This window comes from Neopelma chrysocephalum, unplaced genomic scaffold, assembly GCF_003984885.1.
Source record: "Neopelma chrysocephalum unplaced genomic scaffold, ASM398488v2 Primary Assembly neopelma1_382, whole genome shotgun sequence".
Taxonomy (NCBI): Eukaryota; Metazoa; Chordata; class Aves; order Passeriformes; family Pipridae; genus Neopelma; species Neopelma chrysocephalum.
The window spans coordinates 1,106,621-1,134,375 of NW_020898046.1; the positions used below are offsets into that span (position 1 = coordinate 1,106,621).

Sequence of the window (27,755 nt, forward strand, 5' to 3'; positions counted from 1 at the left end):
GATTTACATACAGTAGTTTCATGGGGCCCTGTTTGCTGAGACCATCTCTGGTAAGCTATAAAAATGCCTAAAAATCTACTACAAGGCATGATTCTGCCATGACTGAACTGAGAATGAGATGCTCATCCTCTAGATGATAAAGGAGGTACAATAATGTCATTATAAATGAGAACTGACTATGGTTTTCCTTTTACATCGAACAAGAAGAGAATGAGAAAAACAATAGCAATCCAAAGGCTTGTTCATTCTCTGAGCAAGAACTAGGTCTCCAAATCTTCCAGTCTGTCTTGGTCAACAGAAAAAAAAATCCACTGTGAACAACTGTTTTAGAAAATCACTTATAAATATAGTAAAAGCTAGTGGATTTTGAAAAGATCTGCAAGCAAAAGGCAAAATACATGTAAGGTTCAAATATCAGAATATGAGTTGTATTAATTAAAGGAAACATTTTGTACGCTAGGAAGCAGATACTAAAAAGATATTGTTTTACAATCAGAATATGAGTTGTTGGTACTATATAAGTATATTTTCCTGCTAGTAAAAAATTCTGATTGAAATGCTCCCTTTCCTAGTACTATTGATTAGCTCTGGTATGTTCTGCAGACTGTTTCTGCTCTTATTTTACATGTGATAACACTACCACGGGGAATTGTGTTGTGTAGTTCTAAAAATAATAACAACCCTCATTTGTGGAACTATAGAAAGGTGTGCAAGATGATGGTGGCAAGATTGATAGGAGAACAATTTTGTTCTCAGAAGTTCACTCTTAGGATTTACAAAATAGCCTATGTGAGCTGAGGCAGCAAACAAGATTTTGTCTGAAAAGTACATCCAAGATTCGTCAATTATAATTCTTTTTTACTGAAAGCCTGCTGGCATATCTTTTTAATTTTTTACATTTATGTAGGAGAAAAATTGGACAAGGAATTGCCTAACTTATATGCTCCTATACAACTTAAATTCTTGCTAAATGATTCATGGATGTCCCAGTAACCAATGTCTACATGAGGTAGAGAGCTCTGGTATTTGATTCAAAAATTGATGATGGAAAATACTGGTTTTCCAATCTATATGTATATATTTACATTTGTTTGTTATGTAAATTATTTATATCTTTTAAAAAATTCTGCATCCAAATTTTTTAAACAGTCTAACAAACATTGCATGGAGCTATTTTAGTGTCCTAAATGTCAAATGCCCTCCCCCCCCCAAAAAAAAAAAAAAAAAAAAAAAAAACCAACCCAAACCAACAAAAACCTGGCAAAAGAGACCTAATTTTTTTCTTCAAGCTATATGCATGCATATAGAAATAAGTAGTGGGTTGTACTAATAGTCCATCTGACTCTATTACCATGTGCATGTAGTTGCATCTTAAAGTGCCATTTTACAGGCCATTGTAGCTATTTTGCAGGTGATGTTTAGCCACTGCTTTTATGTATATCTTGCATATAAAACTACTGTAGGAGTCTTGCATACTCATCTACTGTGTTGTTTGTATTTTAAATTAGAAAGTAATAACTGCTGCCTAAATGATAATGTCAACTATTCAGATGATGTTTAGGAAACTAAATAACTATTCAGTGTTACTGTTATGATAATGTACAGTTTAACAGAAGTAGGCACACTATAAAGTTACACCTCAAGAAGTATGCATTTAGCAAGAATACAGAAAACACCTACATTTTTTCTTTAAATTTAATGTTATTGAATCAAATAATGTGACAAATCAAACAGATGAATTAAATAAGGAATTTTGAATGACAGAGAGGGATTAAAAAAAAAGTAGAGGACAATGCAGCTGGATTTGGACTCTTGTATAATATCTGGGTTGACAGTTACAAATGCGGGACTCTGGCTTTGCTTTAAGAAAACTTGTCTTCTCGATCAGTGTGTCATAGCTCTGAGAGTTATAGGTGTTCTGAAACAGGGAAAATAGTTTCTGACAGCAACACCTGTAAAAGCAAAAGTTTCAGATTTCATTGATTCTAAAATATTCATCTGACTTCTAATAGATCCACAAAAAAACATTAAGTACTATAGCAAATCACAGTGAGGCTCCTCACACTGATTTGTCTTTGCTCTTCTCCTAATGCTCCTAAGCATTAGGTTAATGCTTACAAAAGCACTGCTGACAAAGCCCAGATAAGAGCTCCGTTTTTTAATATTAGTACATGAAGAAGGAGTGTCAGCATGTGATCGTCATCTGCTGTAAAGTTGCTTGGATAAATACATGTACTAGATAAGGAAACTGTAGTCAAATTGTGTTATTTCATAACTAGCTCTGCCAGGTAACCAGGCTACAGTTATGTCTCCCAACAAAAGTTCATGGTGTGTATTATATCCTGTCATTTATATGGCCTCAGAAAGTCTTGGGACAAGTCATGTCTGATACAGTAGAGAATTTTAAGAGACTCAGTCGAGGCACCAGCTCTTCTGCTCTCAGTCCATGATGGGGAACGTCAGAGCTAAAGAAACCATCTCAAATGGATCCCTGCTGATTACAAGAAATAGCAGCTACTCTATAGGGAATCATCACTTGGTCCCCCTTTTCAGCAGCAATGATACTTGAGAACCCTGAAGGTCCTTGACTTGGGAGAGAACTTTTAGGTTTCAAATAGCATTGCCTCATGAAAGTGTCATGAAGAATAGGGCAGGGATATGGGGAAATAGGGTAGGAAAAACCTCAAATGGTATAAGGCTGACAGTTCTTTTCAGATGGATGTTTACTCTCAGAAAGTGTTGAGAAGAAAATGAGAACAAAATAATAGAAGAATGTGTAGAGGGAGCACTTGTTATCCAAGGCACCTAGAAGAAAGAAGTGAAGGAACTCTGGATCCTTTAACAGTTCAAAGAAGAAAGTTAAAGTCCTGGTCTGCATTACTGGACCATATCTTGTTACACCTTAATGAAGGATGCTGTTTACTTTGATAAGAAATATTTGTATAAAAAAATTAGTTTAGACTTGGGCTGTGGAAAGAAAACACTGTGCATACCTTGTCAACACTTTATGTGATTGGACCAGAAGTCCTCACATAAATATGAAGGCATAAAGAGACAAAATGAGGTTCTCTAAACTAAAAGTGGCAAGGAGTGATACGATATTTAATTTTTTTTAATCTGCTAAGCTGAAATAACTGAAGGATATAAGTCTGAATATTTTTTGGCACGATTGAGTAAGAAAGAATTAGTTTTGTCAAGTATAATATGCCTGGGAGCTTCATATTATTCAGGTGATGTCAAATGCAGAGAAAACAACATAAATGCTGAGCTGTGAGAAACTCTGTGTGAATAAATATGTGCCTATCACACTTTAGGCATAAAAAATTCATATATTTCAATGCTAATTCTTCCCTGACTGGACTGCTTCCAGAAAAAAAAAAAACACAGAAAAGTAACCGGATGCAACTTATACTTAATACTATTAGCAAAAACAGTGCTAGAAACACCAGGTAGCCCTTTTTTAAGCTCCACTCTCTTTTAATTGTGAACCTTCACATTACAGTGTAATAATTAGATAAGAAGCATGGGGGTAAACAGCATTTTTTTCTGCATCCTCGCCTAATAGTGTGGAGCTGGTTGGGATGCAAGTCCAGACCCTGAATCGCTGGTGGCTCAGAAGCAGCTACGGATTAAGGTTTAATAAAGAATAGGTCAGCTATGACCAGCTTTAATTGAAAAGGGACAGACAGAGATAATTTTAAACGTACCACAATGGCTTCTTGCCTGTTTGAAGGAAAGAAGAGCACTCTCTTCCTTAACTGCCCTTAGTGTTGACATGAAAAGCCCAGCATTTTCAATCCCTCTGATCAGGCCCAGGGGCAATACTAAACCAAAAATTATGCATAAATACTATTTTTATTGGATATTTTGGTCATTCTGCACTGTGGACTGAGAGAGACATCTCACCTGTTTGTATGGCAAGTCTGAAGAGAAGCAGCAATTTTAATCAATGCGCAAACATTGCTCCTCCATCACGCTCCAAGAAAGCACAAAAGCAATGCAATGATCTGATTCTGTGCCTCCATTCCTAAATTTGTACCTTTGGAATGATAATCCGTAGGGATAAATAATGGTCTTTAAACTTGTGGGGTACTGTGATAACAGAGTGATACTATAAAGATACTGAAGAGATACAGGTGTTCCAAAGCAATCTCTTCCATGGGAAAACAGCATGCACCCTGCTGACCCTGTAGTTAAGGAGCACTGTCCAAGCCTGCCCTTCCTGGCCTTTGTGTCGGCTGGATTCCTCTGCCGTGTTATTGGTACATACCTACCCTGGTTAGTTCAGTTGTCTCTTCCGAGGCATTCCAAAGTGGAAGGTTCCTGAGGCTTTACCCACTTTCTCAAAAAGACAGCCTTGCCTCTCTCGTGAGCTCCCTATTTTATTTCTCACTTGGATTTTGTATTCCTTGGATGCTACACAAATCTTGCCCTGGGATATTTTATTTGGTGTTTTCTTTCTCAATTATCATCCTTATTTTTCACACTCATCTTACAGCTGAATTTTCATTGTGTTTCTGTGTAACTCACAACTTGTGGTTCCTGTTGTATTTTTTAGTGCAGTTATTGACATCTGAAACTGATTCAGTATGCCTTTTTGAGTCATAAACTCCTAATTTTCTTCCAAATCTCAACTGAAGAACTACTTTTTAGCACCTATCTGTACCTCTTAATTTTTTCATTGCAGTTTTTTATTAGATAACCTATCAATTTTGTTTCTAAACTGCATACTTTTTTTAGGAATACACAGTATATTTTTTTTAAAAGTTACAGAAAATAAGACTGCATTGTGTTGGCCAGATTCTGCTTATTTGCTTTAGTTGCAAAAGAACTCACTAATTTTCCACAGAATTACACAGATAGGCTCTGGAGTCAGTGAGAGAGACTAGGACACAGCATATTTTATGAGAAGACTTGACAATAATCCTAGATGCTATGCAGTGCACCAGAAGGCTGCTCACCTGTGTGGTGAGCTGCTTTACATTGAGCACCAAGCTGGTTCAAGATCAGGAAATGGGCATGGCAGCAAAAAAGCTGTGTTACAGTAACAAATGTGTCAAGCAAGGGCTTCTGTGACACAAATCTGATGCATAAATTCAGTGTTTTGATTATTGTCCTCAGTGAAAACTCCTCTTTCAGCCCCTGACATTTCATTCTCTGCAGCTTGCTTATTGATACAAAGTGTTAGTGTGCGAATCTCATACTCACAGAAGGAGCAGTAGCCTGTGCTCATCTTGCATCCTTAATCACCTTAGGTCTGTGTAGAACCAACAAAGCCACAGGGCCAGCAGAGCTGTAGTAAGGCTTTAAAATAACTTTAAATTACTTACACCAAATGATTTTTCCATGCTCCTGCTCTGAGGCTGTCAGAAAACAGAGAGTGCATGTGCTGCCCCCAGAGGTTGTGTCACTGGCAAAGAAGTCAGGCATTGCTAATTACAGAAGTGCCTTACTGTGTCCTCTGGCTTAAGTAACTACGACTGATCCAAAGAGACCACAGGAATCAGTGGAAATTTTCTTCCATTTACTTCTGTAGGCCTTGGGTCAGGCATTTGTTAGAGCGTTCCAAAACCTGCTTAAATACACCTCGAGTTTCTTCTGGTCTCATAAAATCTATCAATTGTTCCCAGATGCACTGTGCAGAAAATAATTTTCCTTTTCTGTGAGATTTCAAATACAAACAGCAAGCAATATGAGAACTCTGTGGGCAGCTGGCTTGATTTTTGTCCTAGAAACTGTAGACTGGCCATGCATAACCATTCTTGAATACAAAAAAAGTAACAATAATTCAAATTGGTTTGGATATGAGTGCAGTGAAAAGGACTGATATTGGCTGAAAATACCCTGGCTTACAAGGAGCTTCAAACACCAAAGAGGAGAGAAATAAGAAAAACAGAGAGTAGAACTGTGAGCAGGAAATTATAGTATGAAATTTAAACCACCAAAAAAAAAAAAGTTGATTCATCTGAATTCTGTCTTCATTGGTGTCTTGTGTATTTCTTTTGTTTCTGATCTCCTCTTCTCTTGCAGACTTTAAATAGGTCTGATAGGGTCACTGGTTTCAGGAAGGGTGTTGCTGTTTTGCCTCAATGCCATTATATCAGTAAATCAAAGACTGTGAGATGACTGTATGTGGTCTGGAAGAACATGCCTGAGTTTCTCACAGTCTTCAGGAAAAACAAATATAATTGATATTTGATATGTCTGTTCCTATATTAGCCTTTTTCTTAGGGTATGCTGGGAAGGAGACAATGGCCATTATGCACTCAAATGGGGACCTGCCATTTCCCAGCTCAATGAGAGATGTGTCCTAATGAGTTAATGGGACACCGGATGAAAAAAAAAATTATTATTAAGAGAATTCAAACTAAATATCACTTCCTATAAGAAGGGAAGAGTTTCCCTTGAAATGAACTAAAAAACCTATTTCTTGAAATGACTGAGAAGCAGTGGAAGTAAAGTGTAAGAGGCAGGCTTGCCTTTGCAGGAAGAAGAACCAGGTAACCTTAAGCTCACATGTCTAAAGTGCATCCTGCAATGAATTTAATGGTGTGGGTCTCGTATAATGTTAGCAACTGAATTCATGACTTCACCGGTAGATCAGTAATTATTTGAAAGTGTTCACACAGTGATATATATTTAGAAACCAACAACAGCCTAGTTTCAGCTGCTTGTCACACATGTAGGATGGGTGCTAGATAAAAGTGACATGGATTAAAAAGAAAAAAAAATAAGAGAGTTTTAGTATGAGCCACAGAGGCACTGTGTTCCACTTGTCCAAGGAAAGCTCCAGGAGTCAGAAGAATCAGTTGAGATCTTGTCAAAGTCATTTATTTCAGGGGTTTCATGAAGCCTGGCTACCAGATTTACTTCAGGAAAATGGTAAAAAAAAAAAGGGGGGGGGGAAGAAAAGAGAAAGGGAGCTAAGGAACTAGCCTTCAATTTGCAGTTGAAAATTTGAGATGCTATATGTAGGACACTTGGTTAAATGGTTAGTATTACAAAATGTATCTGCTTCTATATCTAGTACACTTTAGATAAAACAATCTATAGCCAAAATTGATTAGTAGGACCAAAAGACACAGGAAATATATGTATGCATGAAAATTCAGTGCACACAAAAGCAATTGGGTGTCACCAATCCGATAAAGTTAGACATACTGTACAAATGAGAGACCTTATTATTCACTCTTATGTGCTGGTACTAAGCAGATGTAAAATAGGTTAAATTCTGATCCAATGGCTTCCTATGTGTTTTTTATTCAGACCAGCTTTGCTCTGACTTAATTTGAGTACAGTGGTGTACACCTTGTGTCACGTGGAGCAGCAACAATTTACTGTTTGCTAGTTTAAACATTTGTTGGTTTGTTAGGATAGACATAGAGAGAAAGAGGAAGGAAGGTCTGTGAGACTATTTTTGGGGGGACAAAAGTGCAGCCATACAAATTAAAGGACAAATAGATAAACACTTCATGCAAATTGATTTTCACATTGATATACCTATCACAGTTGTGCCTTGTAAACTCAGTACAATTTACTTTTTTCTTTTGCTAGGAATAAACACCTGTTTCTCTTTAAGGCAACACTCTGAAACTGTTTTATTTTCTGTGTGTGTTCTTTTTTTCCCTGGTCTGTGTTTGGGGTTGATCTTAGGTGTTGAGTAGCATGGACTCAGATGCTGTTCTTCTCAGTTTTAAAAAAGCCATTTTTCCCTCTGGAAACCTCTAGGGGAGTTTTGATGTTTTGAAGGTTAGGAAGATTGCAAAATAAAGGAAGCAATTACATCAGTCATTTAAATCCATTGATAGACTCTCCCTGGCAGGTTTAACTTGATTGTAGTGACAATGGAAGAGGCAAGAAGGCTCATCAGACCAATCCCACGGCAGAAATGTACACCAAGGAGAGTGCAGGAGAATGAGAGGGACAGATAAAATCAGATACCTAAGTAAAATAAAATGGAAAATGTGAGGTTGGTTCAGATATGAATAGCAAGTCTTGTTGCTTTTGTTGTTGCAGATGCTGCTGTTGCTGGGTTTTATATATTCTTCCCTCTTTATGCTTTTTCTTTTTATTATTATTTGTTGTTTTCCTGAGAAAAATAGATATATATCACATCCACATCTTGAAATCTGCTGCATTCATAAGCCTCTGGATGACAAAATACATGAAGAAATCTAACACAGAAGATGAATTGTAAAAAAATAGAATTATACATAAAACCAGAAAACAGTAAAGTGTGGATTAAAATCCAAGAGCTGTTTATAGAACTGAGTCAACAAATCAGCTTGAACACATTCATACATTTACTTTAGGCCTATCTATAATTCAGTGTCTAGATTGTTTGTCTGAGTATGCAGGGACTGATTGCCCTCTTGCTTGTTTGCTTAAATCAGGAACATCTTTGGTGCATTTACTAATATAACAGTGACATAATGGAGAGATGAGTCAGTCACAGAAAAAAAAGTTATATAATGTTTTTTAAAAAGATAGTCCACAGTTTACTGTGCAAGAAAATAATTCTTATAAGCTCTCAGCAAGGATATGAACAAGACGAACTAAGTGGCTCAGTTTTGATCTATGCTGATGAAAGATCTGCTTAGACGTGTCAGTCACTGAAAGGAGCACAAGGCAGCTACTGACTGGAATTCACACTGACCCTGTGGATGCCAGCCAGTGGCCATTTACACAAGATGTGAGAGCTGAAGACATCCTGTCCTCTGAAGACATTCCTGTCCATTCATGGACTCAGATGCAAGGCACCACTGAACCTCCGTTTTGCAGCTTTTACATCCAACACTGCTCTCAGGCAGTAAGGAAACAGAAGTGAGGCCACACGATAGATTTGATCTCCTACAATTATTTGTCAATTTTTCTGGAGCCAGGGAGACCAAATACAGAAAACAGTTCATATTCAGTCCACATACTTTAACAAAATTAACTTTGGACAATGAATGCATTTAAGGAAATCCTGACTTGCGTGTGGACAGTCCAACAAACAGGAAATGAGACTAAATCAATTTCATAAATTACTCCATGCAAGTAAGTCATTCAGACATACTTTGCAAGCATTTCATTGAGAGCTATCCAGAGTAGTCAGGAAGAAGAACAGAAGGACTGTTTCCTGGCAGCAGTGTAAGCAGAGTGTCCATCTAATGGTAGTTCCCAGGCAACTTCCACTCTCTCTTGCCTGCTGAGGCACTGATGTCTAGTTGCTGGAAGAAGTTTCCCCAGTGACTAGGGGATATCACTGTGAGAGCTGTAGTTCATACCAATGCTCAGGTCACCTTGTAAAGAGCTGTCGGAAAACAAGGCCCCAGTTCTTTCCTAATGAGCTGTTAGGTCTGTGAATTTTGGGCACTGTCAGTGTGGATGTCTTCATCCTTCAACATACATACTTTGTAGGACAGAACCATACATATGAGTGGGGAATTTCAGTCTCATTAACAACTCTGTTGCAACAAATTAAACTCCCTGTCACTAGATCTAGCTCCACTCGTGTTGTGCTAGCCTTGTTTCACATTGTATTTATCTTGTTTTATGTTGTATTCAAGACACAGCTCTATTGGGTTAAACACAGATTCTGCATATGTGACATGTGAATCTTAGGCCTATCCATGTCTCCTCTATCCATAAAAGAGCCTGATATTTTACAAGGGGCATGAAGATTATGGCTAATGCTGCCATGCACAATTACACGTGCAGTGCTGGCCTCCCTGTGGACAGGTGCTATGAACCCGGCTATTATTCTGGGAGTCAGGAGTACATTAACTCAGAGAATTCAATGCAAAATTATTTAACACCATTTCTTACCCTTCCACTGAATGAAAGTTGAGAGAAAAAATGGTTGAGTCCTTGGTGCTACCTGATGGAGCAATTCTATCTATTCTATTTTTCTATCTCTCTGGGGACCCAGTCATCCCTCTTTCTGTTAGATAAGACTAAGAAGGTGGACTTTGTGTTCCCACACATTAAATTTCAGGGATATTCTGCCCAGAAAATAACAAAACCTTTAATAAAGCAAGAAGAAATAGGAGAAACTTGTGGAGAGGACTTTTACTGGAGTATTAAGTGCTTTTAGCTCAGTAGAGGTGGGTATTGTGTGTGCATATTTGCGGGTGAGAGAGAAATGCTTTCAAAAACACACACATTTTTCAGTGCAGGTAGAATAACAGTTTTCGATCCTGAGAATACTCAGGTGACAGACAAAGTACTACTTAAAGAAACTTTGAGCTGAAGTGTTATTTCTACAGCCATTATCAGCTGCATTCCCATGACTATAATGCGTTCCTCCAGAGAGAGAGGAAAGTTAACACAGCTTCTAGCAATTCACAGGAAATATGTTTTTATTTCTTCAGAAAGGAGCAGAGGGAGTACTAGGTGAAAGAATTAACTTTGTTGAGAACAGAATTTCAGCACACAAGCAGACATGCAGTGGACAATTATATAAGAAGTTAAACCCTCAGGTACACCATGGGGAATCCCAAGACCTCTTGTTTTTAATGGTGTGGTGACATTTGAGACCAGATGAGCACTCGCTCTTTCAGACTACAGCACATGCAGTGAGGTAGTAAAAGTTTTCAATTGCCAGAACTGTAAATCACTTTAAAGAATTCTAGATTTTTAATCTTCCATGTTTAAAATGATACCACTTAATGTATTATTAATTAAGACCAGGATATATTTCTATTACATGGTCTGTATATGGATAGCATAGATTCATGTTAGATGGAGCCACACCACATTTACAACAGTTGATAGGATGACTGAGATAAGAAGTTTCTGCAATCGGTAGATGAAACAAGCACACAAGGAGAGGACATAGCCCACAGCTGAAAATCTCTTTCAGAGACCCCATTGTGCAGTCTTTGTAGTTTCATTCCTCTCTCCTAAGAGCTGTGTAGTTTTAAAAATACATTTTCCAGTTATTTCTGTTTCCTTTTCAGTACAGTATTATAATGTATTATGGAACTCCGTCAGCACAGATCTTTTTCAGCTACATCCCACAGAGAGCCATTTTGAAATGTAGGATAAGTAAGGGTTAAAAATTGATCAGTGAAACAAGTTAGTGCCTCCAGATTGCATTTGGTAACTTTAGGTTGTCCCTAAATATCTAGTGAGAGATATTTCATGAAATGTTCTTAAAAAATAATGTTTGTCTGTATTAGAGGATTTTTAACATATATGTTATGTGCATATGACAGTATGAAAGGCTGGGGTGAAAAAGTCTGTTTTTTAAAGTACGATGTGTATTAGCCAGTATCCTGTGTGCTGGGTAACTGAATACACTGCACTGCTTGTACAGTTGGTCATGAGCTAAAGCCATTAGCCTGATGTTCCAGAGCGTCAAGACAGAGGAAAAGAAACAAAAAACAAGTAACTCTTCTGCAATTCAGAAAGGAGGAAAAAACCTCATAAATATCTTTTCAGAAATACAGAGAGGACTTTGCGAAGTATTCTAGTCACGTCAGTGTTTCAAAATAAGCATTCCCCCCAAAATCAAACACAGAAGCTCCATTTGGGAACATGGTCTGAGCACTGTGCATGTCTACATCTGCACTGAATACATTGTCTCTCTTAGATATGAAACTGAAAACACTAGGGATCGTGAGAGAAACTGCCAGCCAAAGGAAATGGTGGGAAGCAGTAAGATTTTGAAGCTGACTATGATTTTTCTGGGTATCGAAGGAAAGAGTTAATATCTGGAATACTTATGTATAGCATATCTAATTCACTGAGATGAACAAATTATCTAAGGTTGAGCTAAAAAGAACCCTACTTTTAGACTACAAGAGAAAGACCGCTGCTTTGAACTACAAGAAGTCAAAAACCCCCGCTTTGAACTACAAAAAGAGGTACTAGTAAGAAAAACCTTGCTGTGGTTGAGCAGCAAAAGAATTCTGCTTTGAAATAAAAGTAGGGGGAAAAATCCTACCATATTCTGAGATGAACTGAAGTAAGAAATGCACTTGCAAAACAAAGACAAAACCTGGGTTTGGGCATTTGAAAGGGAACAAAGAGAAACAGTTGTAGATACAGCAGCAGAGTCGTGTTATCTAAGATTGAAAAGAACTTCTGAGTCATGGTTGCCGCTAATTTGGTCTGTCCTTAGCCCCATTACTTACCCAGCTGCTTCACTTGCCCTCTCTGTAAAACATACCTGACAGTCCTTACCTCCTCACAGAAGTAAGGATACTTTTTATAGTGCTTTGAAGATATTAAGCCTTATGTACATGCAAAGTATTGTTATTATACTTTGGTGTGGATGGTTACAACACAAAGGGGAGAATAAAAGCCTGCTTTAATATAGGAAAGAACATTCTAGATGTAAACATGAATAGGTTATGTAGAAAAAAAATTCAAAAAACTGAATAAAAGAAAGTAAAAAAGATGGGGAGGAAAGAACTAGGCAAAAACACTCTTTCAAGCACATTCATCTTCTAAGAGATGTAAATGGCTTGGAAATGACTTACAAAAGAGTGAATTTCCACACAGAAATGGCTTGCAGCAAGGAAAGTTCTGTTTGCTACCCTCCTACCAGATGAAGAAGGTCTCTTGCTGTCGCGTTGCCATCTGGTGGGGAAAAGCAACAGGCTTTCACAGCATGTGCTCTTCCAGGACAGTTACGGAAGAGTTGAGGCAGGAGCCACCAGGTATTGACACCAGAAATGCCATTGCCTGCCAAACCAGTGCTTGACTGATCTGTATTGGTGCTCCACCGTGCCGAGAAGACTGACTATGCTAAGCTGAGACCAAATGCAACATGTGATGGTGCTTCCAGTAATGTGTACACAGAAGAAAGTCATGCTGAAGAAGATGTGCTGAGTAGTTAAAAAAATAATAATTAATTAGGGAGACATATGGGTAAACTAATTCCAAAGACTGGGTCCTTCCTCCACTCATCTATATGCTGTAGCGTGTTCTTTTCTTTAATATTTCCAGTAAAAAATGGAGAAATAATGAGATAGAGCATATGTACTTGTACTTCAGTATGCATTACACAAAGAGTTTGCTTTGGATTGGCCTGATAATTATGTCCAGTATGATGAAGACATATGAGGAAAACACAAAATTAACTTTGTCTTGCGGAAAAAAAAAAAAAGAAAAAAGTGTTAAATTCTGGTGTAGGTTTTTTCTGGTGGTTTGTTTTTTAGTTTTGGGGGTTTTTTAACTGAGGCACATACAGAAGACGAAAGTGAGAATGAAGCTGGAAGAAACAGAAAGGTATGTGTTCTGCAGAATGTTTTGCCATTTCAGAAGTGAATACTAACTTTGGTTGAAATTTTTTGTGTCTCCAACAAAGTCAGCTAGTTAAGTGAAACCTCTCCAAAGAAAATGTTGTTGTTTGTAGGCTAAAACATATTTCTAATATGTGACAAGACAGATCAATCGAAACAGGAGTGCCCTGGATAAAACCAAATTCCCTGTAGTTCCTTTTTCTTCGTGAATGTAACAAGTAAAGTTTGTCTTGTTCAGGGAGGCCAGATTCTGAGTTCATTTTCACCCACGTTTGTCAAATCACCCCTTCTGAGTCCATTCATCAAGCCTTGTAGCAGGAAGGTTTCTGTGGTATCATTCAAAGGCATCAAAACAGAAAGTCCTTCAGATATTGATTCTGCCACTAAGTATTAGGCACACTGTTACATTTGATCTTTATGAATTGTTACCTTCCTCATGGACCTCTCTCTTGCAGGTTCCCCTGAGATCGATAAACGTGAATGCTAAATAGAACCTATCAAACATTATTCTTCAGTCATTTTAAACCATACATTTCAACAAGCAAGATGGAATTCAACATTCCACAAAAAGCTACTCAGGGATGTCAAATCCAATTTCTTGTCAGACCAAAAGCAGTAGGCACTCATGTACTGCCAAAGGACATCCTGCACAGGGAACAACTGTGCCCTTCAAAGCTGGATGGTTGAATTACAAGACATAGCTTCATAAACATTTTGCAAAAATGGAGTACAGATCTATTTTTCTCCCACAGTTTGTGATGATCCTTTTCTCAACATCATGATGCAGCCTGGAAAGCAAGAGTCTAAGCAGTCTTTTGGCCAGTGATGTGGTGGTATGACATCAAACTCTGCTCACGCTGTTGTACCAGCACCAGCTGGTACTACATTCTACCAGCACGAGAGCCTTTGGAGTTTTCACAGTTTATATGACTCATTTTAGGTTTTTGCCCTTGGCTTAAGGGCATTTTTTGCAATTTTTTCATACAGTGTTTCAGCTCTGTGGTGTGTAATGTGTTGATTACCTTTCCAGCCAAAGAACTGTCTTGTTTCTGAAAGCAAAGACTGGACCCCTATAACTTTAACTCAGGGAAAAATCAGGAGCAGGAGCAACTCTGTGCAAGAGTGTTTGTGCTAGCAAAGGCCCTTCTGCAGGAATCTCTGTGCTGTTTGGAGCATCTTCTTCTGGTTCCTGCTGTTTAGCTAAGCTGAGCACCAGTTCGCCTGGCAGTAGATAGAAAAGGGCAGGGACCTAGCTAGAAAAGACTGAATTTAGCTTTTATCAGAGTGGTGTCATGGTCTTTTGAAAAGAGAAGCATAGTCCAGAGCAGTTTTTCTCCCTCCTCAGTTTGGATCAAGGGGTACAGGTTGCCCAGGTCTGCCAGCATGCAGCTTTTCCCTTTGTTGTACCCTGAACAATCCCTTCCTTCCTTCCTTGAATTCTGTTGCGGCACCTTTTTAAGTGGAGGATTTGGATTAATATGACTTTTCCACTTTCTTTACCTCAAAATAGTTACCTTTTAGCTTAAAAATCTAAAAATTACTTTAGCTAAAAGTGTATGTTGAAATAAGAAATATTGCCAAAATTAGGTGATTACTGGAACAGAACTTATTCTGCTCTAGATCATTATCCTGGAGGTTAGTTAAGTCTTAGCACATAATGAAAAATTAAATTCCATAAAATGAAGCTTTGATAATCCCTTCAGTGTGAGTAGACACTTTCCCCCTCCTTCTTGCATGACTTTTATTATATAACACTGAATTTTGGTTAAATATGTCTCTCAGTTCTTGTGGGCTGTATGGAACTTAAATAATGTGAAAAACAGGTGCCATTCTGCATGGTGTTCTTAGGAATATAGGGCTTGATTCTCCTTTCCAGCATCCACAGGTTGACTGGTTCCACCAATGCAAGATGAGAGCAAGGTGGGTGGGAAGCATTATCAGTTCTGAATACTAAATATCCACTGAGGCATATGATAGCAATATAAAAAAACAACTGGTGATGAGTGACTCTACAGAGTGCATTATAGCCACTGCTTTGTTATGTAAGATGCAAAGTCATAGATTTAGATATAGAGAAAAGGCAAAATACTTTTCTCAAATCTTTTTCAGCATTTCTGGTACACAGCTAGAGGGAAAAGTGTTATACACTTTTTCTTCTTTTATATTTGTTAAGTGCTGTCATCAATGTGAGAACACAAAGTGTTTCACAGAAATCATACTGATATTTGTCTGTGGGCATATTTCACCCCAGCAGGAGTATGACAAGTCAAGGGACAAACATGCTAACTCAGTGGTCTCCAAACCCATGACTGGGCACTACGAGCATTACTACAGTACAATGACAGGAGAGGCTCAAACATGAAATCAGTCATATCCAGTCTGTTTGAGGTTGTACAGTGAAGAAGCATTTGTTGATCAAGCAAAAACAAATGCCACTGTAACAATACTGATTATTTAGGTTATAGCAAGATACATTCAGCACTTACAGCTCAAGTACAAGGCAGAAGGCAAAATGATAATGCACTTGCATTTTCACACTCTTTAGCAATTCTGACTTTTACCTTGCAAACTCTTTGTTTCACTCAGTATCTTGCAGGACAGAGATGTTTATGTCACTATTTAATTAAAACCAATTATCACGAAGTGATCCTATTTTCTGCATTGCTTTACTTAGGAGTGCTCTGAATTTACATCAGCTTGACAATTAAAGCTCTACAACAGTTGTGAAAGCCTTTTATATCTGGTTTTCATTATTTCATATTAAGCAATTCATTGGCTTGATTTTCACTTCAGTGAGCCTTCTCATAAAATCTGCTCAGACATAATGGTGATATCACATAGGAAGTGAAATGAATTAATATCTCAGCAGAAACACTAACTAGAAGACGTTTTTTCTCACACATTTTATTATTTTGCCGATATACTTGTCAGTCATGTGCAAGATACACTGAGACCAAGAGAGTGGGAAAGCAGCACTAAGTCAGAAGGATGTTTTGACACTATTCTGTGTTCATTTGCTGAAGCAGGTGTGTAGTCAGCAAATCTCTGCTGAAGGGAATTATCCTTTAGATGGTCTCTTTTTAGTATTATAATGGCACCACTAAAGCTGCAATAATTAAGGATCTCTCAGCATTTCATTACAAAACCATATTTTCAAGTGGATATATAAATTGCATATAGAGAAAATTTGCTCCTCGTTCAAATATCTTCCTAAAATTAGCATTCTGAGTGGGTCCTTAAAAAAACACACATATTAATTTGTTGATCAGAATGACTTAATGAGTATTCAGCTCAGAAGCCATGGAGGAACAGCTGTAACCCAGTAAGATGAAATGGCTTACTGCCTTCCAGATCTGTGCAAATATTGTATAAAATATAATGTACTAAATGACCGTGTTCACAGGAGCAGACGTTGATCATCAGAAATATATCTGTTTAGCAGTCAGGGAGCATCTTTGCATTTACAGGAGTTTGATTTTTGGGGGAAGGCCTGTACAGGTTAACTGAAAATACAAATCTTAAAGATCTCATGTATTATTAACCTTACTAAAAGGTTAGAAAAAGAGATTTATAGTATAGCTTGCATAAGATGGTAATAAGGAGAAAAGTGCTTCTGTCATTCAGTGCATGCACGTCCAGTCCAATAAAATCTGTTTTGCCTAAATTGTCCTCCATATTCTCTTGTACACACTTCAGCAAAAGGTGACCATCAACTGTAGGAGCAATATGCAGCCAATGTACCTGCTGCAGAGCTTGTGCGTAGCTTGTGCATAGTACGGCAAGTTAAACTGGCAAGTTAAGTTGGTGTAACTGAGGGGACATTCTCTCCTAGCTGGGATGCTTTAAACCATAAGTAAGCAGGTAGACAACTTGATAGCTCAGCCAGGCACTCTGGCTTGCAAATGTAGTTTGCCTCTGTGTCAGGTAGTGAAAATGGAGAGTGTTTTCATTCTTTTCCCTTCCAGAAGCCTCCTAGTGACTCAGACCCTGTCTGTAGGACATGAAATGGTGTGTGTTTGTGAGGGCTCTCAATGAGTAAACACGGCAATGGCAATAATGTTATTCCTTGTCAGGCTCCATTCTGTTATTTTGGTGTTTGCCTTCTTATGCAAAGCATGCGTTCATCATGTAAGCATTAAGTGGAGAAGGATCATCTGTGTGTTTCTGGCTTCGAACACCAAGTGATTTCCACAGCATTGTCACAGGCAGTTCTGGGATCTCAGTTCTGTGTTAAGCATGTAAAAAAAGCAACAAATGGCAAGCCAGGATTCAACAGGGAAAAAGAAAAAAAGGTATTTTAATGTGTTTGCTGCACTATTGAAGTGCTTGTTTAACTTTATTTTAAAACTTCAATATTTACCCAAAAGACTGAAGCAGCTCTTTTTGGAACATAACAGTGATATGATCTAAAAAAAACAAAGACAATTAATTAGGTATTTATCAAATTGATGGTCAGTGAATTAAATAATACAGGTTTTAGAAAACTTCATAATTATGTATTTTTGCCTGAGAGCCCAGTTAAATCTGTATAGAACACTAAACATGAAAATCCAAAGAATGCCATTAAAACACAAATGCAAATAACAAAAGTACTGAAGTTTTCCTTTTAGGGACTATCACAGTTCAACAGCAAGTGTCTGCTCCCCCAGTCTTGTTTTGTCAGAGCTGCTCCTTATTCATGACAGTATAATTAGGAGTAGAATCAAAGATGAACTTTTGATCTCTATAAAAGATGCTATTCTGCCTTTTTATCATTATTATTATTTTTTACTTAAATAGTTCTAGCTTATCAGTCAGTTTGTCAGATCGCTGACACTAAACTATACTAAACAATAGTTCCTGTTGGAGTTATTCATTGCATATATAATACTTGCATAACTACATCCTTCAAATTATGTGAAAGAAAGCCCATATGTGGTGAAACACATTCACCTTTTGCATATTTATCGAGAAAAAATACAAGATTGAGTCCACTTTGTAAGTAAGGATACAAAAAAAGTATGTATAAAATGTTTGAAATCCTAATGCTCAGGTTTAAGAAAGTATTAGGTTAGCATTGAGCTTAGGTTTTGACAGCCTGATTCATTATACTTATTTCAACTTAATTTGAATATTATCTTCTGCATGTCCTCTTCATTATTCTTTCATATTGCAAAGCCCTGTTTTTAAATAAGAAATGCAATTGCACTACAATTATGGTCCCTTTACCTGCCTATCCATGTAATCTGACATCTTGAGTAGGTGACATCTGAGCCAGGTGCTGTGGAAAGGCCAGTCTGTCCCACCTACTGAATGACAGCCATTTCCCTGCTTGAACAAAATGATGATTTTTTTTCATGATAAACAGTCCATACATATTAAACTGATAGTTCTAATACTGACATTACAATTCCATGAAGTAGAAAAACTAGGGTTTTTTGCATGACTTTTTAATTTATTTTGTAAGCATCCTGTTCTCATTTCAGCTATGTAGAGCACAAGCACCAGTTCACTGCCTCTGAATCTATATATTTCAGCCAGGTTGAGTGCTAACAATACCCACTCTTTTTTAAAATTTTATTTTATATTTTACTTAGTGCTTCATATTCTATAGTAATGTGAGATCAGAAACTATTTTTTTGTCACAAAAGGAAACAAAAAGGTCTCTGTATCTCATAACTGTGGAAAAAAAGGTTTGAATCTGTTATCTGGACATCTGATAAGACTGTGTAAAGAGCAAAATGAACAGCAATTTTGTCATGATTTTAAAATCTTACTGTTTTAAATTAAGCACATAGTATGATTTTATTGAAATTTGGTTTTGGTGTTGACAGAAGGCTTCCTCTGAGTCTTCACTGGACATGGGTGGGTATCAGGAAGATTCCTCCTTCTGCCACCCATCCCAAGGCTAAGAACATAAAGACTAAGCTGCCATTGGGAAGCATGATGATCCAGTCTGTCTGTGGTGCCCTCCCACCATCATGGTCACTTGCCTCCAAGCAGATGAGAAGAGATATGTCTGCTAAAAATATACACCTCTCTATAGCTGAAAAGCGAGCAGGAATAATACTATAATGCCCTCTAGAAACTAAGGAAGGAAAAAGGGCAGAAGGGGGAGGAAGCACAGTGAAAACTGAGAAGAGCTGTACAGTAAAGTCAAAGGGGAAGCAAAGCAGGTGACCTACAAACCAGTTGGGAAAGCGCCTTTGTGTTGGAAGTCAGAAGAGAAAGCGTGACCAGTAGAAGATATGAAGTATGGAGTAAATGTGAGTCACCCCTGTTGAGCAGAACCTATAAAACAAGCCTTTTTTAGTTAAAAAAATAGACTAAAATTCTGTTTAGCTTGAACTGCTAACAATTTTTTTTAGGACCACAGCTAAGGAGTCATCAGAATGGCTTTTAAATTATTTTCTGTTTCTTAAGTTTTTAGGATTTTTATTTCTTCTATCAACTTTTTTTCCCCTTTCAGAAGAAGAATAAAAAGCCCAAACTATCCTACACAAAGAGGGAAATAATTTGTAAGATTTGAATTCATCTTTTTTTAACTTTTGAGGAAATACTGAATAAATGTATTTTCCTGAATATACATGTAGGGTTTTTGAAGTCCTTTTGGAAGTAGGACAAATAAAGAAATCTGAAACTAAAATGTCAGGCTGTACCCTGCCTGACTTCCTACCACAGTATCTAAAGCAAAGGTGCCACAATTAATACTGAAAATTAAAATAAGCATGGATACAGTAGCACTTGACAACTTCATTTGTTCTTACGATTTTTCTGCAGTACTATAATAGCTTTCTAATTTAACTGAGAGTCTGAACCTACAAAAATGGAGTCTTGGTCTGAAGGAAAAAATGTGAGCAGTAGCAGTCAGGTAAGAACCTCCTGCAAGTGCCAAATGCAAGGTGAGCTGGGAGCACTGCTTCTCTTCACACATGTCAGCATGCAGATGTCATCTGATAACAATTTACTTAGTTCTGTAGAAAGAGGAGGTTTCTTGTCTTAATTACATCAGCTCCAAAATAACACCACAAATTTTATTGAAATTAATGCATAGTTAAAGTGGCAACAAATGTAAAGGAGATTATAATCAAGATTTATATTTTATTACTTATCTAGACCCCAAACCTGGGGTCCTGGTTTATGAAAGTGGAAAAGGAAAATGTGGGCATACAATTGGGACTCCAGGGTGGAAAGACAGTGTAGGACAAAGGGGAGGGAATGGAGACAATGGCATTGGTGTTCTGCTTTGGGAGGTGGGACAAGTTGTGATATACAACATTAAATAAGAATTTTAATATGAAAGATGGATTAATCTGAGAATCCATAGATAAATACAAACCTATAAATTATATTTCTCCCTAGAAACCTTTGGTTAGTGTCCAAGGAACAGCATTTCACAGCTGGCCAGTGGTGAAGAGCAGAGGACATTAACGAATGAAGAAATGGTAGCAGTTATTTAGAGGCAGTGATAGCAGAGATGGGAAGCTTTAGAGATATGCTAATAGCTATAGAGGAATTCAGTGCTGCAGCTGGAGCTAAGGCTTAAATACCGGACACCTGAATTTCTGAACATTAAAGGTCAAATCAACCCAAAGAGCAAGAGAACTGACAACTCAATGACCCACAATTTACAAAAGTGAAGCCACAAAGAGTTGGTAAAATAGCTTGGGTTAAATGAAAAACAACTCCAGTCTTTCAATTCATGCCTTAAAAAACAACCGTCACCCTTCTCTGCCATCAGAAGTAGTACACAGAAAAAAAAGGGAAATGTGGAATATTTAGAAGTATTGGATGAGTGACTAGGGTTTTTTTGATTGCATACAATCATAGGAGATGGTCTGGCAGGGAGCTAACAAGATCATCTAATCCTTTTCCACATCCACAGAAACATTTTGGTACCAGAAAATACCTATTGTATTTGATTTCCGGCTTTCTCAGAACCACTTATATTAAATAACTTCAGGGAATCTTTTCTTTATGAATTTCAAGCTGGGGCACAGAGAGACAGAAAACCAAGCAATTGCATTATCTTTTGGAATAGATATAATTTCTTTCAAATAGGGAAGAAATCTGCTCTGGCAGAGCAAGGAATAGTCAGGCACTGGCCCCTGAACTGTCTCTTCAGTTTGCCCATTCAATGGATTAATGGCACACCGACATTCATGCCTACCACATGATTTCTTTCATTACTAAGAACTGCTCTTATCAGGAAAATACTAACATTTGCTTAGCACCACTAATACAAATAGAAAAAATTCTTTGTTCACAGCCCAGCAAGACTGGTTCCATGGCTGTTGTCTCACTCGGCCAGCTGAGTGACAGCTTCCAGGATAGGGATGTGGGTAGAAGCAGAGGAGAGATCTTCTTATGGCCTGCAGAGAAGCCTGAAGGGAAATGGGATTTGCTTCTTGAAATCCAAAACAAGGAAAAAAAGACCCAACAAGCAAACAAACCCGATTATATATAGATTCATCATTGTCCAAATAGCTAATAATTTGATAACATGCCTGCATAATTTTTGGATGAATTGAATGCTACTTGGTGTTGTTCCTAAGGGAATTTTATCAGTAAAAACATTCTTTCCTGTGTGAGAATTGAGATATCTCTAGGACAGTGATTGCTGAAGAGAAGAAAACCAGTAGAAACCAACTGACAGCCAAAAACAGCATTAATTCATGTCTCCAGAGAGATAACAAAACATATGTTTTGGTAGCATCGAGTGGTGAGCAGTGAGAGGAAACCTTAAGATCTCTCTGGATTATCTGAGATCTTTCTCCTCTATTAAAACATAACCTTTATTTTGCCCACTGAGAAATCCTTTTGGCATTTCACAACATCTCTGAGTACCTTGCCCCAAGGCTTTGTAAAACTCCTCCTTCTAGCTAGCTTTGAAATTGTACAAATTCCACACAGTGTCTTGAGTAATGGAAATAATTTGTTTGTCCATTTGCACTTACTACAGATCAGAGGAGGCTCCCCAGTCAGGACTCTGGGCAGAGTTTTCCTATGCAAATTCCAGTAAAGTGAACATCTTTTGTGCTAAATATTCCCACATGGTACACACATTATTCCCCAGTCAAAAACAGTTTGTGCTGAAGTGCCTGGTTGTTGTAAACAGGGGACAAGGAAAATTACTTCAGAGGAAGACACACATACACACATACACACACACACACACACATACACAGACAGACAGACAGACAGACAGACAGACACACACACACACACACACACACACACACACACACACGTATTTCTGCTTGAAGCTGTAGGCAAACCAGCAGTTTAAGTCTGTCTTTGGAGACTGTAGGCCAAAGAGAGCTAAATAGGACATGAAACTCAAGACATTATCCAACAGATGGGGTTTAATTTTGCTACATCTGTTGGCAGATATGTGGAATATGAGAACAGAGGATGGCTGATAACTGCCCAGGAGGGGCAAAGCCACAGGCACTGAAAGCTGAATGTCAGGGACGTGATGCCCAAGGCAGGTGTCTCTAGGCATAAAGTGAACTCTTTCCTTTCAGTCTGCCAGCTCAATAGCATTTGTTTCTGTATGTGGAAAAGGTATTTTCTCTAGAGATGCTGCAGTCATCTAGCATGGTACATTCTGCAGGTACAGGAAGCTGGGAAATGAAAAATCACTTTGGCAAATTAGCAGAGGGTTAAAAAGTGAAAGTCAGCATTTTCAGGATTGCACACAGATTTAGGAGGGCTCAGTTTTTGCATGCTCAGCCTGAAACAAATAATGTCTCTGATGCTAAAGGGCTACCCCTGCCCCCCCCACTCCTCTCAGAAGTTCCAGCTTTTCAGAGTTTTCAGACCTCATAAAATCCACACATTAGCTCTTTTGTGTGTAGTTAATGTCTACAGATTAAGTGCCACTACCATTAGTAGCTTCTGGAAAATGTTCCTTCCTGTTTCCACCTTTATCCTTTACATTTGACACCTCCATCCAGCTAGCAAGATGGGGTAGTGCAAGTGAGAACTGTGCTCTCAAACTCTCTTCTATTCTCATTCAGCTTTTTGTTGGTTTGGGTTTGTGAGGCTTTTTTCAAGTTAACAATAAGCACTTATATTTAGGACTGTATTCAAGAAGGAATTTCAAAAAGTGGCAACAACGGATTTTTCCATTTTTGAAGTGCCATATCCATGGACTTTTTAATAAGGTCTTTCTGAGCATATCCTGGTTAGTCTGTTGCTAACTTATTCCTAATTTATTCATAGTTTTTGTGCATAATCATTTTAAAAAGAAGTTATACAAAGACCTTTCACCTTGCTCAGGAAGTGAGAAAGCAGCTTTGCACCTGCATTTTTTTCACTGTACCTCTGCACAGCGCCTAGTGTCTCTTCGGTTAAATACTTCCTCAAGAGAAGCATAGGCATTTCCTATTACCTGACGCTTCTGCCATTCACAGATAAGAGGAAAAGGCCCAGCTCATGCTTAATTTGTGCTAGGAATCACTTCAGTAAACTGAGGGCTGTTTAGAAGGCACAGCCATGGACTGGTGGATATCCATCTCAGCTCCAGCCCAACCAATTCACCCCCAGACATGGCTATGACAGTACAGTAAAGGCAGAAGACCAATATAGTTGCCATCCTGTCCAGCAAAGGCTCACATTTTTCATGACTTTACCATGAATTCAACTTTTTTACTTCTCATCAAAATGACATTTAGTTTAGAGTTAAGCATAAATTCATAGTGTCAACATAACTATTTTTAATATTTTTTCCTAGTCCTTTGTTTAAACACAGCTACATCATATTGACAAATGTCTACCAGATTTCCTCCCGTCTTTGTACACAAACATGAGATCAACCTTTTACAGAATTGTAGAATTAATTAAGTTGGAAAAGACCTCTGAGATCATCAACCTATGACCCAACACCACCCTGTCAACAAGACAATGGCAGCAAGTGCCACATCCGATCTTTCCTTAAACACCTCCAGGGATGGTGAATCCACCACCACCCTGGGAAGTCCATTCCAATGTCTAATCACCCTATCTGTGAAGAAATTCCTCCTAATATCCAACCTAAACCTCCCCTGGTGTAGCTTAATTCTGTGGCTAGCTGCCTGGGAGAAGAGGCCAACCCTACCTGGCTGCAACCTCCTTTCAGGTAGTTGTAGAGAACAACAAGATCGCTCCTGATCCTCCTTTTCTCAACAAACAGTGAAATTTTTGTTATATAGTTCTTTCTTCTTCATGCTGTGAAATACATGTGAAATACATGTGAAATACAAATAGTGTTGTGTATAGGCTTTCTCAATGCCAAGGAGAGATAGGGAATGGAAGAAGATTAATTAACCAGAACTCAGTCAAAATTTAAGACTGGAATTATATCGTTTAAATATTCAGTTTATTTCAGAGGCAGAGAATAGCAACTATAATTTTAGTAAGGCTAGATAACATGGAGAGAAACATAGAAAATATCACTGGTCTTTCCCAGCATAAATGACTCTTGTTTGTAAGCTATGAAAATCTGCATGATATAATCATAGAAATAATTATAAGTTTACTGTCTAAGGGCCACTAAAATGAATCAAAGCATTTTTTAAATTTCCCTGACTCTTGAAGCTGACACTGAAACTCTTGTGTCACATTGCTTGTTCAGTTAAGTTTCCCAGTGAAGTCGGGAGGGGGGGAGGCATTTACAGCATGAAAGAATACATGACCAGCTCTTCAGGACATACCAATTTTGATGTGAACTGAGAAAAATACTCATGCTGCAAATATAACTATTAACCTTGGTGCTATGGTACTGACAGGCAGTTGTATCATTTAGGCACTAGGCAGAGAATGGAGTGGCCACAGCTCTGGGAAGCTGGAGAAGGCAATGAGAGGTAGCAGGGAGTTAGCTCACTGTGCTTAGGTACTGCTGCACCCCAGACACCCCTTCACTGTGACCTCTGTGCACGGCCTGATCCCTGCTTGCACCTCATAGGGCATGACAGGCACATCCTGGTGTTTATGGGATGCAGCTGTAATGGACCCATATCCCAGAGGCTGCTTTTGTGTGAGCTTAAAATTGGAAACTAGAAAATAAGTAATTAATGACATGAGGAAGAGGTGCTTGGGAAGCCAAAGCTCTGGTCTACTGGTAGCCAGAATCAATGGGATTGAGTCCAATAACCTAAAAACAACTGCTCTGGACAAAATTCAACTAAGGGCTTTGCAGGGTCAAGGTGGACTGTTCAGGGCTTGTATGGGGATACATGAGGGTTGTATTTCCCATCATTCAGAAAATATACATTGTTGTGCTCTGCTACAAGTAGTGATGGGTTCCAATGAAATTATGAGAAGGAATGCAAGTAAATTTGAAAGGGTTCAGAAATCAAAAGTGACACAAAGGAGCTCCAGGAATTTGCAAGTAGGAGTGAAACATGATTATGTTTGCAGTGGTTACAGTGGAAATATGTTCCTTTACACTGGGTTGGTATGAGCTGCTCTCATGTAGCCTGAGGCAATTTGGGAGACCCACTGATGAAGCCAATGCACTTACAAAAGTGTAAATCCAGCGAAAGGGAAAAATTAGGAGCTATTATTGTGACATATATCAGGAAAGTATATTTACAGAGAATATAAACAGAGATAACTGTTGAATATAGTTGTTCTTGAAAAGGTTTTACTTGTACACTGTTTGCCCAAGCAATATCCTGCTTATCATAGGCTGAGTGCTTATTTAATGAAATCAGTTCCTGTTTATCATCTGCAGTTTCTGATCTATCTGTCTTTCTATCTGTATTGTAATGGTTTGGTTTGGGATTTTTGGGCTAGTACTATGCAGTTTTTTAATCTAAGCCTGCACCTTTCTTTATGTCATTCCCAGGCCTGTTCAGAGGTCCCTCCCAGGTCCAACATGCCAAGGCCTCCTTGTTGGACTCCTTGTGCAGCAGTATTTCTTACTGAAATAATCTTTTTCTCCTAAGGTTCTGTCAAGCTAGACACTTTAAAAGCTATGTTAAACTGACAGAGTTCTCTGGGTTTTACTCTTCTTTTAGTTCCTGTGTTTGACTGTTTCATTTCTCTTGTCTGGTCTGTCAGCTTACTCTTTATTCTCCCCTGCTCTAGACCTGCTGTTTTTTCTCTTGGCATTTTTCAGGTCTCTATTTTTTTTTTTTTGTGAGCAACCTCTACACCCACGGTGACAGGACTTTTTTCCTCTCCTCTCACCAACTTCACTCTGAATAGTTGGCCTCAGTTTTCTCAATATTAAAAAAAAAAAAAAAATTCTTGAAGCATTTTCCCCTCTCCAGAGTTTCCATATAATGCTGTAGTGTGTATTTTCCAATATGGTAGCTGGCCTTAGTCCCTTCTCTCTGTCCCCTTTACAAATGAATTCATGTACTATTGATATTAACACAACTTGAGGCAGAACATCAGGACCTTTACTATCCCTGTAGAGTGCTGTATTTCTGGATATAAAGAACAAACCCAACAAGAAAATTATAATAATGATACAATATTGGAATTGAAATAGGATTGCTATTGGGATTCACGTGGGTGATCTCCAGATTCAACTCAGCTCTCACATGAAAGGATGTTATTGAATACAAAGGTTTTATTTTTCCCAACTCATCACATAGTCAATGTTTCACCAGGATGACAAGAGATGCTATACTGCAGGGCTTCTTTCACTTGAATATGAAACCAAATTTATGACTGCTTATGGTCACTAATGTGTCCTGGCATACTTCCAAGTGTTGGATCATTAACCTTTCTGTCAGAGCTAAAATCCACTTGTATAATTAAGTTATCTTTATCTCAAATTTCCACTTGCACTTTCACTTGGGGTAAAAAAAAAAAAAACCCAAAAAACAAACAAACTCCCATTCTTCCCTTCCTTTCCTTCAGAAAAGAAAACAGCTGTGTGTAGTTGCTGTCAAACAAAGATGACTTGGCTCTTCCTTTGTCTTTTATACTTTTTTTTTTTTTAATACAGTAGTGTAGTGTAGATCTAATCCTTCATTTCAGTGTTTTATTCTCTTTGATTCTGTGTCTAAATCACAGAATTCAGCTTAATACTTTTAATGTCCTTATTCTGCACCAATGACTATTCCAAAGACATGTTAGGCCAGAGTGACAGCTTTCATGTTTTTTGCACTCCTGACAAAAAGATATGGATAGAGGGAAATACTGTGGTTTGCTATGAGATGCTCTGGGGTTTACCTTTGAAGACAAGGTCAAAGCGCCTTTTAGTCTTTGGAAAGAATAACTACAGGTTTTGGGGAAGTTTTTATTGTATGAGAAATTTTATGTGATATTTTTGGTGCCATTTTTCTTCACATTTTTCCTCTTTCTACATAGCACATTCCTCAGTAATTTAGTACTTTATGTCATCTGTATAATCTTCTACTAGGATTTAATGTGATACTCATACCTGGAGAGTGCACCCCACTGTGGAAACGAAAAGCACTGAAGTGTAGGCAGGCAGCAGAAGGCACCTCACATGCAATCAGCAGTGTGTATGCTTCCAGGTTTAAATAACACTTATGATTTGAAACTTGTACCAGTGAAAGCAACATTGTGACAGTTTGG

At 38.0% G+C, this 27,755-nt stretch overlaps 1 long non-coding RNA gene across 1 annotated transcript in view; it reads left to right on the forward strand.

Moving 5' to 3' along the window:
• The window catches only part of LOC113979089, a 47,054-nt gene extending 20,887 nt beyond the window's left edge, over positions 1-26,167 (forward strand). Inside the window, exon 3 of the long non-coding RNA XR_003537713.1 lies at positions 26,047-26,167. This is a non-coding gene — a long non-coding RNA (uncharacterized LOC113979089). The remainder of the gene's footprint in view (positions 1-26,046) is intronic.
• Positions 26,168-27,755: the final 1,588 nt, after the last annotated feature.